This window comes from Tamandua tetradactyla, chromosome 9 (assembly GCF_023851605.1).
Source record: "Tamandua tetradactyla isolate mTamTet1 chromosome 9, mTamTet1.pri, whole genome shotgun sequence".
NCBI lineage: Eukaryota > Metazoa > Chordata > Mammalia > Pilosa > Myrmecophagidae > Tamandua > Tamandua tetradactyla.
The window spans coordinates 37,802,220-37,819,050 of NC_135335.1; the positions used below are offsets into that span (position 1 = coordinate 37,802,220).

The window sequence follows — 16,831 nt, forward strand, 5'->3', positions numbered from 1 at the left end:
GGTCTACAGGCCTTAGTTCCAAAAGGAGGAGTGCTCCTTCCAGGAGGCACAACAATGATTCCAGTGAACTGGAAGTTAAGATTGCCACTTTCTGCTTCTCATGCCACTGAATCAACAGGCACTAAAGGGGATTATTGTTCTGTCCAGGATGAATGACCCTGACTATCAAGGGGAAATTAGATGCAACTACACAATGGAGGTAAAGCAGAGTTTTCCTGGAATACAGGAGATCCCCTACGGGGTCTCTTAGTAGTACCATGTCCTGTGATTAAAGTCAATGAAAAACTGCAACAACCCAATCCAGACAGGACTAACAATGGCCCAGAAACTTCAGGAATGAAAGTCTGGGTCACCCCACCTGGCAAAGAACCACAGCCAGCTGAAGTGCTTGCTGAGGGCAAAGGGAACATGGAAAGGGTAGTAGATGGTAGTGATAAATATGAACTATGAACCCTTGACCAGTTATTGAAATGAGGACTGTGATTGTAGGAATATTTCCTCCCTGTTTTGTTATGACTATGCTTGCATTTGTACATAAGCAAATATCGTGTTTTCCTCTTATCACATGATATAGGTTGTATTGTTCATGTTATAGTATTTAAGTCACAAAATATGAAGTTTAACAGTAAATGTTACCTAAGGACTTACACCCTATTCTGGAGAGATACAGTGCATTTCTGGTTGTATGCAGGAGAGTTGAGTATTGTTAGGCAAAACATATGTCTTATATTGTGTTGTACTTGGAAATTAAGTGTGTTTCATGGTGATGTGTATAGCTGCCAATTGACAAGGGATGGACTGTGATGGTTAGGTTCATGCGTCAACTCGGCCAAGTGATTATGCCCAGCTGTTTGGTTAGGCAAGCCCTGGCCTGACCATTGCTGCAAGGATATTTCCTGGCTGGCATATTAAATCATCAGTCAGTTCACTGCATCTGTGGCTGATGACATCTGTGATCAACTAAGGCACACCTCCCACAATGAGATAATCCAATCAGTTGAAGGCTTTTAAGGAAGGAGAAAGACTCTTTCCCTACTTCTTCAGCCAGTGAGCCTCTCCTTTGGAGTTCATCCAAACACTTCACTGGAGCCACGGGCTTTACAGCCTCCTTTACATATTTCGGACTCTTCCATTTCAACAGGGGCATGAGACACCTTTATAAATCTCATATTTACAGATCTGTCCTGTTGGTTCTATTTCTCTAGAGAACCCTGACTAACACAGTGCCCAATCTACATTTTTCATTTTCTAGGCTTATTTCCATGCAAACTTGAGTATTTTACCAACATTAGGCAGAATTCTACTTTTTAAAAAATGCAGACCTCAAGCCAATAAATATCACTAAATCTGCTCGGATACTCTTCAAGAACAAAATCCACTTTGAGTATTGAGCCTCAAGAACCAAAGATCCAAAACATTAGGTTCTTTGCTACTTAAAGAATCAAACTGATGACACAATGACTGAAAAGCTCCTTCAATGAAACGTTCAACAACATGCTTAAAATAAGTCAAAACAGTGTTCCAACCACTTGATTTCAAACTAAGTAGATTTTGCTTAGAAACTTCTAAGAAAAAAGAGGTGTTTCACCTATAAATATGGAAGGAAAAAAACCACAATGGCACTAATCCAGAAAGAACAAAAAAAATAACGATGACAAGAAGAAATACAAATTTTATTTAGCTTCACTGTTCACTGAGCTGCTCAAATTCCACAGAATTTGCTAAAAAAAAAAAAAATGCTCTTGACAGCCTATATTTCTTGTCATTTCCCAGAGACTATTTTGGACTTTCAGATTATGTTTTATGAATTCTGTTTCCCTGTGAAAGCCTGAATAACCTGGACAGCTATCATTCCAAGTGGTCACTTTGTTTATTCTATCAAATCATGGCAAAAGGGACACATGTGAGGAGAACAGGTGAAGTCAGAACACCATCACACTCATCACAAAGTTAGAGATCTTTATGTCAAAGGACAGAAAAGACATCAACTCTGCTTTGAACCAAAGCTTTCATTATTATTATTAATTAATGGAAATTAGTGGTAATGGTTTCTAAAGTAAAAGTTAAAGTGAGTGAGCCAAGCTGAATTGACTTAGCAAATTCAGTGTAACCTTTAAGCTAAATCACCCTGCTAATCAGCTGTGTGATAAATACCATTTATATGACTTAGCAAATGAGTAAAGTCACGGTGCTTATGTAGAGCTTATCACATTTACTGATTTACCAGGAAATACGGCATGGTTTAAGATTTCCAGACAGTTCTGTCCATGCCCTCTAATCTCAAACTACAGTACTCTAATGTTTATTTTTGTCACTATCTGCCAATAAAAAGGAAACTAAGTTCACTTGACCTTAAAAGAAAATTGGGAATAGGCTTCACTTTTCTTTCCCCTCTGGGGAATAAGATTACTGTAAACCCACAGTTTAACAGTGTATTGCTTTATCTGGGGGGGCTGCGGGGGAAGGGGGCTCTATGGTGAGGGGACTATGGATGGAGGGAGCAATGATGTTCAGATGAGTAAGTGCAAAATGAATAAATGCAATGGTTTTCTTAAGAGGATTTGATGCATGGAAAAAAAATTTTAATTGCTGTTGCAAAAGACATCTGTATGAAGTAGAAAGTGGTCTCAATAACATTTGTGGAGAATACATTCTAGAAACTGGCAGTACCTGGATGCAAAATTCAGATAGCCATTTAATAGGAAAGTTCCAGATGGTTAGGTAGAGGCCAACATCTACTGAGGATGAAAACCTTTTCTGTGGGGAATTTTGGGTGATACTTGGAGAAATATACTATGCACAAACCAAATTGAATTGTTTTCACAAGTGTTGTAAAGTTTCATTTAAAAAGTGAACAAAATGCGGTGCCACAGTGGCTCAGCAGGTAGAGTTCTCATCTGCCATGCCGGAGACCTGGGTTGGATTCCTGGTGCTTGCCCATGCAAAAAAAAAAAAAAAAAAAAAAGTGCATGAAGTTCTATATACACTTCAATTTCATAGCAAAAGTGGCATAGACTAAAACACAGAAGAGAGTATTCATGTAAGGTATCTAACTCCTTGATAGAATAATGCATACACCTATTCAAAGTGATTGCACTGTGATTACAACTAGGGTTTCCTGCAACTCCGAGGTGGTGGTGATGGAAAGCATGGCCCCTGGTATCAATATCTAGAAAGCAGCCACCACCTTCTATGTGTGTTCTTTTTTTGCTTTTCTTCTTCATTTTTCTTAATCAACTCTGCTGTTGGGGCTGATTCTTAGCAAAGCTGGTAAAAACAAAGTTGTAATCATTGAACATAGCACTCTGACAATCAAGATGTTTGAAACCTTCAGTCTTCTGGGATGAAGAAAGCAGTGTGTGACATTTAGAACTCTGATTTACAAACAAGATGGTCATGAACTTTCCTGGCTTGAAGACTTTCACAACTTTTCAGATCAGGTCATCATAGGAAGTCTGACTTACCTTGTTTCAAAGCTAACATAAGAAAATCCTGGTTCCGGGGTGATGTGAATAGTTCAATACGTTCCATCCAACTTCATTTCATTCATCGAATACCCACAAGGATTGAACAGTGTGGCATCAAGAGAGAAACCTGTTATGGGTCACTAATTCTACTCTCACGGAGTCTCATCCTTTGCAGTAACACCATCTTTCATGCAGAGCTGGTCCATACTTGCTGAGTCAAACCCACACATCAGAATTTCCAGGGTTTAATCTGGCTGACTGATAACAAGACTCTCTTGGGAAATCTAGAGTACATAAGTACCAATGACCAGAATTCATCCATCCCATAATATGCTGTTCCATTTAGGAAAACTGCATTAAGAAACTACTTCTTCCTGGAAATTCTGGCATGGGCAACCTTGGTGAGAAGGCTCCACGAAATTCTTACGAGAATAAAAGAAGCTTTGAAGTGAGTCAACCTCCTACCAAGCTTCAACAGGGGAATCAGTGCTTTTATTAAGAGAATGGTACCACATATCTTTAAAATGAAACATCTCTTGGAGTCAAACATGCTACTCTCACTGAGTACATAAGCTTCCTCCTTGTCAGTTTTTGTCATAATTGAACATTAAACGTTCTTCAAAAGTATGTCCCACTCAGATCTCAGGATGGTGCAAAGATTCCCAGATCCTTGGTTTGCATTAGGCTCCTGCTGGAAGAACCAAACCTCCAGTAGCTTCTTGGACCCTTCGAAAAAATGTGCAGATTCCATCACCATGAGACTAGCAAATAACCAACAACCACAGAAAATCAACTAAATTAAAATTTTTTTTCCCATTGCTGTGGATTGTACCAGCTGTTAGTAAAGTCGAGGTTCCTTTCTTTTTGCTATAATTTTATATTAACATTAAAAAAAAAGGTTTAATAAAATTTTCCCAGCATTTTTTTTGTGTGTGTGTGAGTATAAGTTGAATGTGATTCTATTGGAAATAACAGGCAGATACACTCAGACTCTTGTAGTCCGCTGTGTCCCCGTTACAGAGAATAGAGTGGGCACTAGCTAATGTCACCGGTCATACTGTGCAAGCCCTTCTACTCCTCCTTGAGTCAATGTGGGTAATTTGTGCTTTTAAAATAATTTGTCCATTTTATCTATGTTAAATTATTGGCATACAGTTGTTCACAGTATCCAGTCATAGTCCTTTTCATTTCAGCTGTGTCAATAGTAATGTCTCCTTTTTCATTCCCTTCTTTTATTTTTTTGCATGGGCAGGGACCAGGAATTGAACCCAGGTCTCTGGCATGGCAGGCGAGAACTCTGCCTGCTGAGCTATCGTGGCCCACCCATTCTTTCATTTCTGATTTTCTTATTTTGCATGCTTCCTTTTTTCTTTTTTGCCAGTCTAGCTAAAAGCTTGTCAATTTTGTTGATCTTTTCAAAGAACCAACTTTTTGTTTTGCTGACTCTATTTTTTTTTTTCTATTTCATTTATCTCTACTCTATTCTTTGCTATTTCCTTCCTTTTGCTTGGATTGGGTTTAGTTTGCTCTTCTTTTTCTACTTCTTCTAATTTTGAGGTTAGGTCTCCAATTTATCTCAGTTTTGAGGTTAGGTCTCTTTTTTAATGTGAGCATTTAGAGCTATAAATTTCCCCCTCCGTCCTGCCTTCACTACATTTGTCATGTTGTATTAACATTTGCCTCAAGATATTTCCTAATTTTACTTCTGACTTCTTCTTGAACTCATTAACTGTTTAAGGGTATGATGTTTAATTTCCACATATTTGTAAAATTCCCCTTTCTTCCTCTGTTATTGCTTTTTTTAATCTTCATTCCACTATGGTTGGAGAAAAAACATTGCATGATTTTAATGTTTTCAAAATTATTGAGACTTGTTTTGAGACCTAGTATATGGTTTATCCTGGAGAATGATCAATGCACACTGGAGAAGAATGTGTATGTCCAGTATAAATGTCTGGTAGGTCTAGTTGGTTTAGTGTATCATTCAAGACCCATGCTTCCTCACCAATCTTCTGACTGGATGTTCTATCCATTATTGAGAGCGGTGTGTTAAAGTCTCCTACGAACCGTTCTATATTTGGGGGTTTGCTGTTAGGTGAATAAATATTTATCATTGTTACATCATCCTGTTGAATTGTTCTTTCATCAGTATGTAATGATCATTTTTTGTCCCTCATAACTGTTTTTGACTTAAAGACTATTTTATCCAATATTAGTTTAGCCACCCCAGCTCTCTTTTGTTACTACTTACATGGTATAATTTTTTTCTATCCTTTCATCATCAACCTACTTGTATCTTTGACTTTAAGGTGAGTCCCTTGCAGACAGCATATACTTGGGTCATGCTTTCTTATTCATTCTGTCAATCTCTGTCTTTTGACTGGAGAAGTTAACCCATTTACATTTAAAGTCACTACTTATAATACAAGTCTTTCTTCTGCCATTTTGCTATTTAGTCTTTGAAAGTCTTATACCTTTTCCCCCCTCACTTCCATTAAAACCTACTTTTATATTTATTTGCTTTCTTGTGTTGTGCCATATTGAATCCTTTCTCACTTTTATCTGGATATATTTTTTGTACGTTCCTTGGGGTTACCATAGTCTTAAAATTTGACATCCTAAATATATAACCCTTATATTTGGCTTCATACCAGCTTAACTTCAATAACATGCACACATACTTTTTCTATATTCTTTTTTACTTGTTACCACTTATATCTTTGTACATTGTGTGTGCAAAAACCTAGATTTATCATAACTTTTTTTTGGCATGGGCAGGCACCGGGAATTGAACCCAGGTCTCTGGTATGGCAGGTGAGAACTCTGCCTGCTGAGCTACCATAGCCTGCCTTATCATTACTTTTTATGCATTTGCATTTCAGCACATGTAGGTTGTTAGGAAGTGAAGTTATATACCAAAAAAAACAAACAAACAAACAAAAAAAACAATATAATAATACTGGCATTATTACCCAATGCCCAAGATTACCCAAATGGTTATCTTTGTTGCAGGTCTTCATTTCTGTATGTTGCTTTGCAATCCTATCTAGTGTCTTTTTATTTCAGTCTGAAGAACTCCCTTTTACCAGTGCTTATAGGGCAGATCTAGTTGTGATGAACTTCCTTGGCTTTTGTTTTATCTGAAAATGTATTAATCTCTCCCTCATTTTTGAAAGAAAATCTCACTGGATATAAAATTCTTGGCTGGCAGTGTTTTCTGCCAGCACTTACGGGATTTCAATTCACTGCCTTTTTGCCTCTATTATTTCTGATGAGAAATCAGCATGAAATGTTATTAGGATTCTCTTACATGTAACATATTGCTTTTCTCTTGCAGCTTTCAGAACTCTCGCTTTAGTTTCTTTTTACTGTATTTTTTTAAAAATTGTATTGCTAAAACAACATACAAGCACATACAGTCTTAACATACAAACATTCCCTACATGGTGTATAATCAGTGGCTCATGGTATCATCACATGGTTGTAAATTCATCACCATGATCTTTTTTAGAACATTTGCATCACTCCAGAAAAATAAAAAGAAAAAAGAAAAAACTCATAGGTACCATACTCCTTACCCCTCCTTCTCACTGACTACTAGTATTTCCATATATCCAATATATATATATATATTTAATTTTAACATTTGTTCGCCCTATTATTTATTTTTAACCCATATGTTTTACTCATCTGTCCATACGGTAGATAAAAGGAGCATCAGACACAAGGTTTTCATTATCACACAGCCACACTGCAAAAGCTACCTCATTATACAATCATCCTCAAGAAGCATGGCTACTGGAACACAGCTCTATAGTTTCAAGTACTTCCCTCCAGCCTCTCCAATTTATCTTAAACTAACAAGGCCTAATACACCTTAATCTAAAAAGGGGATATCTACATAATGCGTAAGAATAATCTCCAGGATAGTCTCTCAACTCTGTTTGAAATCTCCCAGCCACTGACACTTAATTTTGTCTCATTTCTCTCTTCCCCCTTTCAGTTGAGAAATCTTTCTCAATCCCTTGATGCTGAGTCTCAGCTCATTCTCGGATTTCTGTTCCATGTCTACACCCCTGGGAGTCATGTCCCACATAAAGAGTGGGAGGGTCTTGCCTTAACTTTTGCATTTGATAGTATAATCAATATATAATGAGTTGCATTTTTCTTTATAATTACCCTGTTTGGCATTCTCTGAACTTCTTGGATGTGCACATTCTCCTATTTTACTAATATTGGAAAGTTCTCTGTCATTATTTCTTTGACCATTCCTTCTACCCCTTTCTCTCTTTCCCTCTTTATGGGACTCCCATAATGTATACATTGGAGTGCTTGATGGTGTCTCATAGCTGTGCTAGGTTATTTTCACTTTTAATATTTCTTTATTTGGCATGAATCATTTCAAGTATCTTGTTTTCAAGTTCACTGATTCTTTCTTCTGCCAGCTCCATTCTGCTCCTGAAACCCTCCTGGGCCTTTTTTGTTCCCTTATTGTGGTCTTCAACTCCAGTAGTTCTATTCAGTTTCTCTTTATAATTTTTATCTCTTTAGCTGGACTCTCATATTATTCATTCATTGTTTTCCTGATATCTTGTACTTATTCCTCTGTACTTTCCTTTATCCCTTAAAGCGTTTTTAAGATTGTTTTTCAAAAAGCTTTGTTTGGTATATCCACATTCTTGTCTTCGTTGGTATACTCTGCATTTTTATCCTCTTCCTTTGGATGGACCATCATTTCCTGTTTCATTGTCTTATACTCTTTTCTTGCACACTGTACATTTTAACATTTTAAAGTGTTAGCTCTGGGATTTACTCTCTGGATGTCTGTTTCCTGATTTTGTTACTAGCTGGTGATGAGTCAGAGATTTTCTTGAGCTTTAGCCCCCCATCAGGAAGGTCTGCCCAAGGCAAACGCATATGCATGGTTTTCCCTGTCTTATTGAACCTCTGTCTTGTCCTGGGCTTTTGCTTGTTAGTTATTTTGGAGTTCCCCGGATTATAAGAGTTTGGTTGTCCCTTCTGTTTTCCAGATATTCAAATATACGTCAGAATATTCAGCACAAAATAAAAACTTTCAGATCACACTTTCCAACAAAATGTCTAGCTGTCTGAACCTACTACAATAAAACTTCCAAAGCAAAAGAACAAAAAAGATTATATAAATTACTTCGTGGCACAGGACACCATAAACTTATGTAACACAGCAGGTAGATTTTTGTGCTAGATATAATATGGAGAAGAATCCAAATTAAATAAAAAATTCAATGAATGGGTGATGTCTGGTTAAATGAGGCTCAACTTCATAAAGACCAGGAATCTTTGAGCATCACTTGGGCGATAAAAATAATAAAGCTTCTTCAGCTGTATGGTTTTCAACTTCAGCCAAGATAATTTCCCCCTTTGGTAATTCAGAATCCTGCTTTTCATTTGCCAAATTTATGAACAATATCTGGTTAACTTCTTAAATTTAACTATCAATGCCATACTTCAGAGGCTGATGCTGTTGCATTTTCTTGCAATTTTTTTCCCCAAAGAAGTTAGGGTCTATGACACGGAAGCCACACATATATAGAAATTGGTCTTAGTCATACTTGATACGTGGACATTTGCTTTAGTTTGCCAACGTTGCCGAAAAGCAACATACCAGAAATGAGTTGACTTTTACAGACAAGATTTATCAACTTACAAGTTTACAGTTCTGAGGCCATGAAAATGTCCAAATCAGGGAATCAAAAGGTGATGACGTCTCCCTGAAGACTGGCTGTCGGCGATCCTCAAGGCAGATAGCAACGTCTGCTGGTCTCTCCCTTCTCTCCGGGTCTCAATGCTTCCAGCTTCTGGCTTCAGTAGTTTCTCTCTATCTTCTGTGTGTCCCTCTCTCTCAGCTTCTCTGTGTGTTTCTCTGCATTTTATCTCTTATAAAAGACCCCAGCAAGAGGATTAAGACCCACCTGGCACATGCCTCAAGTGAAATAACTTAATCAAAAGCCACCCCCCCACCCCCGTAGGTCTACACCCGCAGGAATGGATTAGCTTTAAGAACAAGATCGTCTCTGGGGTACATACAGCATCCAACCATCACAATAGTACAGCAAATATTTATGAACATCCTACCATATTCCCAGCTCTAGACAAAGCTGGGCAGGCACAGTGCTCTCTTTCAGAGCACTAGCCCTTTAGAAATCCAGGTTCCATTCTGCTTCTCGATTGCCAGGAGACTTCATGACTTCATTTGATCTTGCAGGACTTGCAGAGATATCACTTTCCGCCAAAGAGTAAACAAAATCCTTCCCCCTTCTACACATCTTTCTCTGGATTTCCTTGAGAGGATTTTGAAATTTGAACATTGACAAGGACTGTATTGTGATCTAATGGACTCTGTCTGCTTTTGGCATGTGTTATGCTCTTGCTTTTTCCCTCAGCCCTCCCAGTTGTGCCCTCTGCAGCTGTCTGCCCAGTTGGGTTTTTCTGTGCCCTTGGCTTTGGCTTTCTGTTCTCCTTCACCGCAATTCTCTGTTGCTTTCCTCCTTACTGGTCTTGTCACTAGGCTTCCCAGCTCACCATTCCTGGCTTCTTATTCACTTGGGAGACTTATCTTAATGCTTCTTAAATGCAGGTTCTTCAATATGCAGAACAAGTAGCATTTCCAACGAGTGTTTCCTTGAGCTTTGCTGCAAACTCCAGATATTTGCAAACAATAATCTTCTGAATGCTATTTAGGATTATTATCCTTAAAAAGAAATGGTTTCTTGAGGATTCGTGTAGGTGATACTAAAAGAGATTGATGGGTGGCCCACGGTGGCTCAGCAGGCAGAGTTCTCACCCGCCATGCTGGAGACCCAGGTTCAATTCCCAGTGCCTGCCCATGCAAAAACAAAAACAAAAAAACCTTAAAAGAGATTGATACAGAAATGCATAACTTAGCAAACATTTCTTCTAAAGTACTGTCAATTCTCACTACTGGAGAATGGATTCTATTGGCAGTTAAAGCCACTTGCTGTTCCTGTGTAAATAACGGACTTCTTTGAGCTCTCCTGTGGTTATTAATTTGAGATATTAAAATAGAAAAGGATAAAGTGAAAAAAAAACTGAGAAAATAAACTCAGTTTATTCATGAGGGCTAGCTAAAAAAATTGGCACTTTGATATTAAATTGAAATGTATATGCACATGTGAAGTTTGGAACATAAAAAAAACAAACTAGATGTCTAAGCATCAGTTTTGGAGGACCTCTTTTATTGCTCAGCTGTGGCCTCTCTCTCTAAGCCTAATTCTGCAAGTAAAATCATTATCTTCCTCTCTACATGGGACATGACATCCAGGGGTGAAAGTCTCCCTGGGAGCATGAGAGATGACTCCCAGGGATGACTCTGGCCCTGGCACCATGGGATCAACAATTCCATCCTGACCAAAAGGGGGAAAAGTAGTGTAACAAACAAGGTATCAGTGGCTGAGAGAGCTCAGATAGAGTCAAGAGGCTACTCTGGAGGTTGCTCTTATGCTACCTGCCACAACTTGCCAAACACCAACCAAAACTACTCCTGCCAATCCTAAAGAACACCTAGAGTGTTATATAAGATTCTACAAAGGTCCCATGCACTAGAGTAAGTTTCCAGAAACCTACCACCTCCAGATGGGTCCCTGGACCAGAAAAGTCCTGAAACCCAGAGGGCCCAGCCTCTCCAGAATATCAGGTAGTTCCATCCTCCCATCCCATATTAGCGACAGACAGCCCCTTCCAACATGAAAAGGCTAGAATGGGCATAGCCCAAATACCCCTAAAGAGAGAAAGATCAAGGGTGATGGTGGAGTTACACAGAGAAGGTAGGGATTAACAAACGAGTATGAGTGCTAAATCATTATATTAATATTTCTTTTAGTCTCCAGTATCTTAGAGCAGCTAGAAGTAAAAATCTAAAATTGTGAAACTGTAACATATACCAAACTCTGAAATCTGTTGTACAACTAATTGCTGCGATGTGCTTTGAAACTTATTGCTTTTTTTGGTATACATGTTATTTTTCACATACACACACACACAGAGTCGACTGTGATGATTAAAGAAAAAACAACTAAAGGATACATATTTGAAAGAATTGTATATTCACTGGATGTCTATGACTCTCATCATAAACTACATCTAATTAGGAATCCACCTATTCATGAGCCCTGGAGGTCAGACACTGCTGCTACTTATGAACAATACACTTTTCAAAATTTCAACCCAAAGACAAACAATCATGGTTTAGTAAACTTTAATTTTCCAAATGTTTTGAGAAAGGATTATCAGAAGCATCTGCCAGTTATAAAGCAGAGTCAGATAATCCATTTATCCCCAACAAACTGACAATCGTCACTGAGAATGAGCCACGAAAGGTGGCAGCGGCGGCCTCGAGCCACAAGCATCCCCCCTTCACATGATGAGAAACAACAGTCATCTTTCACTACTTCCCTGACTACTGGCATTTTCAGAATATTTTAAATAGCCTGATTACAATTTTACAAAAAAAAAAAAAAAAGCAATATTTATTCTGAATGATACTCGTGCGTTCCAAATAACGGACATCGACATCTTCCAATGCGATCTCCAGGGATAATTCACTTTCTGTGCAGGGTTCATTCCTATCACACCCCTGGCAATAGCTGCACTTGCAGTGAGAGAACTTTAAATTCTGCTGCGAACTCTAAGGTTGCTGTGAAAGGGGTGCTTTCAGGAACACTGGAAACTTTGTAGGAGAGCCGCGGGTCAGCCATCAGCGCTATCCTGAAAGAGACCTTAGACGTGGTGAAGCAGGGGTGATCCCCTCTGTAATTTTTTACACTCCTTTAGTTGTCACAAGCTGTTTTCTCCTGGAGGGCAAATTCTAGTAGAAGGGTCCCCCTGGGGAGGACTTTCCCAATTTGCTCTTTCCCAGCCAAAATAGAGCCAGGGACCCAGGAAGGGGGCACAGACGGGCTCCAAGGAGCCCAGCGTGGGGGTGGAGGGGGTCAGGAAGAGCGCCAAGAGCTTCTCCAAAGGCTCTCCAAAGCCGAGCTTTCCTGGCCTTCCCAGCAAATGCAGCCTGTCCCCTAACTGTGCCCAGCAGCCCTGAGGATGCGCTGCATCTTTAAATCTCTACCACCTCCACCTCTGTCAGGGGAGGGTTGAACCAATGGCTGCCTTCAGAGCTGGGACCCAGCGATCTGAATCTGCTATCAAAAGCCATGATCAGTGGTCAGCTGTGCAAACCCTTGTTCTTAGGGAAGAGAGTTTTTATGTCCCTTTCTGTAGCCAGCAGCTAGCAAAGGACTGGACCCTGCAGTGGCCTGCTGTGAGAGTGAGGGATGGATGCCAGTGGCTGCCACACAGAGAGAGCAATTTACTGTTCTTTGCTATAATTTATCAGCCTCTTCCAGGTGCTCCTGTCTGGATGCTGTACAGTGTTCTTTTGGCCTGTAGAGCTTCAAGATATTTTTTTCAGGCAATTCCTGCCTGTTAAGAGTTGTTTTGGTGGAAGCACTGAAGCCTGGTGCCCTTACTCCTCCATCTTCCCCAGAACTCTCTAGAACTTTTTAAAAAGAAGCTTCAGCAAAGTGAAACGCCGCATGTCCTGAGGGAGCTCCCAGTTTAATTGGGGAGAAAACACTAATAACACAAAGCAGGCCAGTAATTGAAATGTAGTTCTTGGCATTAATGTACAGGATTCATGCAATTAAAAAAAAAAAATAAGTATGGGCGATTTGTTTTGGAATGTGACAATTTATTCCAAATTTCCTGGCAGAGAAGAAATCCATATAATATATATATTTATTTATTGGTTTATTTCTTAAACTATTATTATTTACCAGACCCCATCCTAAATGATTTTCAAATATTAATCCTTGTAGAGTTCATCTAGAATAGTTACAGGGTTTTGCAGGGTTTCTGCTTGGGGTGAGGGGGGAAATTCTGAAAGTGGAAGTTGGTGAAAGTAAGACAGTATTGGGAACAGCTGAGATGGGAAAGCTCCTGCTGTATACATGTTTTTTTTTTTTTTTTTTTTTTTTTTTAACATGGGCAGGCACCGGGAATCGAACCCATGTCCTCTGGCATGGCAGGCAAGCATTTGCATATATGTTTTAAAAAACCTATTTTGAAAATACGTTAAAAAAATATATTAAACAAAGGAGAGAGACACTAATGACAACTCATTGCAATTCATGATCCTGAACTAGATCTAATAATGGAGAAGAGAATGCCCCAAAAGTCATTATTGTGACGTATAAAAAATTGAAATATAAACTATACGCTTTATGTCAACATTAAACTTCTTGTACTTGACAACTGCACTTAGGGCAGTTACGTAAGTGGATATCCTTGTTCTTAGGAAATGTATAGGAAGTACTGTGTGCGCCAGGAGCCTGTTATAAAAACCTACTCTCAGATGTTCAGAAAACAGATAGACAGTATTATAACTTAAGCATATTTAACAAACAAAAAAGATGAGTACACAAACTTACTGCTGCTTAGATCACTGCAGCTTCCCTTTCTGTAGTCAGCATTTATAAATCAACACAAGAATTTTATAAACAAATAAAAGAATTTAAAAAGGTGTGCCTGAAAAAAAAAAAAGACAGAGATGACAGATAATGGATACACAGGTAGATGGACAGACAGACATGGACAGATGGATGGATGGATAGACAAGTGGCAAAATGTTAAAAGCGGGTGGATTGGGTACGGGTGGTAGGTTGGAATCCTCTTTATAGGTTTTGTATTTTTTTGCAATTGTCCTGCAAGTTTGAAGTTATTTCAAAATAAAATGTTTATCAAAAAAGAGAAAGAAATCTATCTGTTTAAACGTCAGAACTCATTTAATCCTCCCAAAGACCCGATAAATTAACAGTCGCGCTAATCTGCAATTGAGGGAACCAAGGAAAGAAAGGCGGAGTCCCTCGCCCAGGACACACACTGTGAAGAGGAGGCAGGATCTGAACCTGCCATCATCTAACTCTGGAAACTGTGCGCTTAACCAGAAACTGAATTTATGAATCTAATTTGAAAAATAGAATTTATTCATAAAATTACATTTGGGTCTCTCAGTCTGTTTCTGCCCCCATTAACCGGCTTGGAGAGGGAGCTTGGGATGGGCTGATCTAAACGCAGAATTCACGGTTCCCCGCAAATCCATCCGGGGACACCCCAGGGAGGCAGTGCAAGGAGCTACAAGGTCGTTCTCCAGGGGGCTGGGACTAGGATACAGCCAGATGCCCATGAGCATAAACCTGCCCCACACGCAGCGTGACATCATGGACGCACGACAGAAACAAACGCTTCTGCTACGGGCCCCGAATCCATAGTCACATCGGCAGATGCCCCAGACAGCAGGTGTTGGCTGGCAATGGAACTGCACATCACCTGGGCTCAAGGTGAGAAGCAGCAGAATGGATTTATTTCATGATGGTTAGTGATCTCCTCCAGGAACAGAGACAAAGCCTGCTAGTAAATAAATGAAGTTCCCCTGAAAGAACGAACTGAGTGAAAATTGCCTGGAAAAGCTTGACAAAAAGAAAAAAAAGGAGAAGAAGAATGGGGAAACAGACGCCTTTGCTAGCTATGAAAATATCTTCTCTATCTATAACCACCCCAACAGTGTGGCACGGTGGATTAGGTACTTTTGTACTCTTTCCCCTCACTGTCTGTGCCACATTACAAGGCCCGCGGACTGCTGAGCAGGCCCCCTTGCATTCCAGCTGCTGGTTGGCTTTGGCCATTAGGAGGGTGGACGAGAGGGAGGCTAGGTGTTTATCCTCCTGGCTCCCTCCCAGCCAGGTCTCTGAGGGTCGACTACACCCTCTCCCTCCCTACAGCTCTCTCTCCAGGTTTGCACCACTGCTCCTTTCCCGGGCCCCTGCAGGCGCAGAGGTGCACACAACTCTTCTCTCTGCAACTGGCATCCCCAGGCCACTGCCCCACCCCACGTGGGTCTCCCCAAACCCGGCATTTGTCGTTGTGAAATATCCCTTCATTAAACTCATCTTAGTTACCCAGTTTGAGGGTGCCATCTTCTGCACAGCCCCTGTCCGGCATGCAGACACCGGCATGGGGACAGTGTCCCTTGAGCTGGGTGATGTGTCGTCCTGCTGGTCAATATTTTAGCACAAATGTGGGAGGCAAAGGGAAGGGAGACGGTGAGGAAAGGAAGAATGACTCCATAAGCAGAGTAGGCACAACTGGTTAAACAGACGAAGAGAAAATTAATGTAGATCTTTGTCTTATGCTAAAATCTGAACAGGTTAGAGTGTGATCATTTCATGCAAAATCTGAAAGCAGGCAAACAATAGCAACCAGAAACCCAGTTTCCGTAAAATGGATAATAGGGATGTCAGTAACTAACTCAGAACATTGTTATGGGGTTGAGGGAGGAGACCCAAGTTGGTGCAGTGCCAGATTTTTTATTAAAAGTCAGGGGTTGGAGTGGTGGAGGGATTTTTAGGGCAGTAAAACTGTTGTGTGTGATACCATCATGATGGATACATGACATTATGCTTTTGTCAAAACCCATAGAACAGCCCAACACAGAGTGAACCCTAAAGTAAATTAAGGGCTTTAATTAATAATAATGTATTAATAATGGTTCACCCACTGCAACAAATGTACCACAACAATCAAAGATGCTAAGAATAGTGGAAACCAAGATGGGGGTGGGGGTGGGGTGGCAATATGGGAGGGAACTTTCTGTACTTTCTGCTTAATTTTTACATAAACCTAAAACGTCTCTAAAAAATAAAACAAAAAAGAGGACTGAAAAAAGATTCCTGCTCAGAAATGTGCCCAAATCTAGCTTCCCTGGGAGGGCTGGGTATTGGGATGAGCAGGAGTGTGGTCCTTGTGTCATCATCTTGGGATTCTGTGCAAACTAATATCACAGCCGAGACGATCAACATCTCCTTCCAACTGGAAGACGAACTATGGATGGGGTCAAGTCCCTCTATCTGGGACCATCAGGGAACAATACTTCATGACAGATTTGCAGCAGCAGCAATTTTAGAAGCAGAAGGAAACTCAAGCTGAGGTCATACCCTGTGCTGACTCCTGGTGGGAAGAACTTCTCTTAGTGTCCACGGATGGGCTCCTCTGTGGTACTCAGGACAAACAGCTTCACAGTCCCTGTCCACTCCCAGCCAGGAGAGTCCAAGTCTCATTCTTAGAATGCTCCTCCTTGCTCGCATTAAACTGGAACCAGTTTTCCACCCCACTCACCACTTGAGCTCCACCCACTGGGGACCTCACTGGTGAGTTCCACCAAACACTCAAGGAAGAACATCACTCATATTGCGCAATCTCTTCCAGGGAACAGAAAAAGTGGGAACTCTGCCCACCTCGTTCTGTAAGGCCAGCAAAAT

At 40.2% G+C, this 16,831-nt stretch overlaps 1 protein-coding gene and 1 pseudogene across 1 annotated transcript in view; both read right to left on the reverse strand.

Moving 5' to 3' along the window:
• HRH1 (histamine receptor H1) overlaps positions 1–16,831 on the reverse strand; it is a 147,696-nt gene that overhangs the window by 125,085 nt on the left and 5,780 nt on the right. The window lies entirely within an intron of this gene.
• LOC143647000 (S-adenosylmethionine decarboxylase proenzyme 1 pseudogene) lies at positions 3,014–4,079 on the reverse strand (annotated as a pseudogene).